Genomic DNA, 2,672 nt, shown 5'->3' with positions numbered 1-2,672 from the left:
AACCTGAGACTTCTCTTCCTCCGAGGCCCTCTTCCCGACATCTCTCGGGACTCAACGCTATCGGTGTGTTGTGTCTGGTCAAGGACGCAATTCCAAAGCTGAAGACGCCATCATCCGCCAGCCACGCGAAAACCGCGGCTGTCTTCCCCAGGGATCTCGAATCCTGTACGCATGTGCTAATTAGGACGGACGTTCCTCTGAGGCTGCTGCAGCCCCGAGCTAGGTCGACATCATTATATAATAGCTTCAACGACGACGGCAAGGTCGAACGGGTATCCTTGGACCGACTAATTTACAGATGAATGAATAGACTTGAAATGAGCAAGGCTGACGTTATTTTTAGAAACCAGATATTTCTGGCGCAGTCCATGTTTCTGGCAAATTTTTTTAAGGATCTCTCTGGTGAAAGAAGTTGAACAAGAACACAAATATTTAGTAGAAGAAAGGATGTAACAGGGGAGGATGTCAGAAAGGATATTATCAAAATTACTAAGAGTTGGTTACATGATAAGCTAGATAGTATGCCATCCTAGTTGAATAATACTGTGGGTAAGCTGAGAGCGCCAAAGTTGGCTTTGCGACAATTGAACTTAGCTAATTTTCACACAGGGTTGGAGTGGGACCGACATAGTTCTGCTTTAAATTCCAGTGGGGGCCAGTGAGTGCCTACTTTGGCATAAGGGGATGTGCAAGGAATCATGCAGAAGTAACGTACGGGCAGATTGGAAAAAAGAGGATTGATTCAAAAAGTTTTTGGAGGTGTGGAGTTGCAGTCCAGAAAAAGCATTCATAAAAGAAGAGAATAGAAGGGCGCAGAGGCAGGGTTAGTTGGAAGGAATCAAAAAGCTAGGCCAGCTGTACATAGGGAGGTTAAAATCCCTGTAGGAAGAGGTAGGGGAGGAAGGGAACCTGGTAATAAGAACACAATCTCCCGAAAAATTCTTCACACAGGTGAGAGGGGCACAGCAGAGGGGAAATATCTACAAGCCCAGAGGTGGGAGGAGACGGGTTTAATGTGGTCCTGATGTTGTGAGTGAGTGTGGAAGGTTGGTTTTTACACCCCTAATCTTCTGGTATAATAAGTGGGTAGTGAATTTTGTTAGTTTAACGCATGAGAGCGGTAAAAGTTTGCTAATTTTGCTCCTAATGTACTCTAATATTTCGTCCGAAGAAGTAGCATACGCTAGCCTGGAGGTAAGGAGCGATTGGAATAAAGAAAGGGGGGGGGGGATAAACCCGGAGGCACTGGATTGATTGCAGCGTAGACTTTCCTGAATGTCTCCAGTAGCCAGCTGTACAGTAGACTATATTGTAGGACACCAGGGTCAAAGCTCTTACTGTACAAGACTATGATCTTGCCAGTCTTCTGTTCTTAGCAAGAACTCTTGGCCGCGTTCGAGAGAAAAATCCTCCGAAGAATTTTTGGCCCCCTACATGAGGATGGACGATTCCGTAGCCTACACAATGACGAAATCTATGAGCGATACCATGATCGTCCGGTTGTGGATAAAATCCGGCTCAATAGGTTACGGTGGGGTCGGGGCGGGTCACTTAATCCGTATGGATGAGGATGATCCCACCCGGAAAGTCTATAAGGGCAATATCTATGGTAGACAAAGAAGACGAGGCAGACCCTGCCTAAGATGGAGCGATGGCATGGGCCAGGACGCCAGACAGCTTTTAGGGATATCGAATTGGTGGACCTCGGCACAAAACCGGGATGTCTGGACTTCCTTATTAAGGCAGGCCTAGACCGATGATGAAAAGATGGTATCTTAAGAGATTTGCACCTTCCTAGTCCACATTCTTGAGAGATCACGAACTGCACTTTCTCATGATACTTCCCACATCTAACTGCTTTCGAAAGAATACTAAACACCGAGAAGAATTCCAAAATGACATACAATAAGTTCTGTGATGCGGAAGGAACAAATTCGTTGCTTGTACGAAGTTTTCTTGCGGACGTTGAAGTTTGAGTTTGGTTAGTTTCCACCTCGTCGTTCCAGCAATGTTGATTTTCGTAGAATTTTCTTTTTTTGGAACTTGCAGGGCGTTGGTTGCTTGGTTTAGTTCCTTTCCGATCGATCAAACGAATTTCGGACATTTTTATTATTCATGGAAAAGCTATATTTTATTGATTTAATTGAAAAAGGTGTGCAAGTTTAAAATAGACATCCCAGCTGAACTTTCTGTCTGGATTCTAGGTGTGAATTGCCTTGGATAAGAAGTATGCGAGGCAATTACTAGTAATAATGAAGCTTATTGAATCGCTTTTCCCGGAATAAGAGCAAACCCTGATTTTTCATTGATTCCTAGTTGGCAGTCAAGCTGAACCCTAGCCCCCTATTTCAGCCAATTTTAAAGTGCTTCCATTAGTTGTGGGCAGGAGAGCTTTTGAGTCTGCATATTGAGCGATTTTCTTTCCTTTCTTTGCCCCAATAAACTCTGTTTCTCTGAAGTTTGGTTGATTTGATCAAATTCACTAAGATCGCCACCACCGGACATTGTAAAAGACGTTACAAAATGTCGTCAACACAATCTCCTCCACCAACCACATCTCATTCAAGATCAAATCCACTTTGATTCTCGCCCAACTTCACTCATTTCCCGATGGGCTGCTGTCAACTGCGGGACTTTCCTTTTCCAGCGTACAATTCACCTGTCCTCCTCCC

The sequence above is a fragment of the Hermetia illucens genome, chromosome 3, assembly GCF_905115235.1.
Source record: "Hermetia illucens chromosome 3, iHerIll2.2.curated.20191125, whole genome shotgun sequence".
In the NCBI taxonomy this organism is placed as follows: Eukaryota; Metazoa; Arthropoda; class Insecta; order Diptera; family Stratiomyidae; genus Hermetia; species Hermetia illucens.
This window is presented reverse-complemented; position numbering follows the sequence as displayed.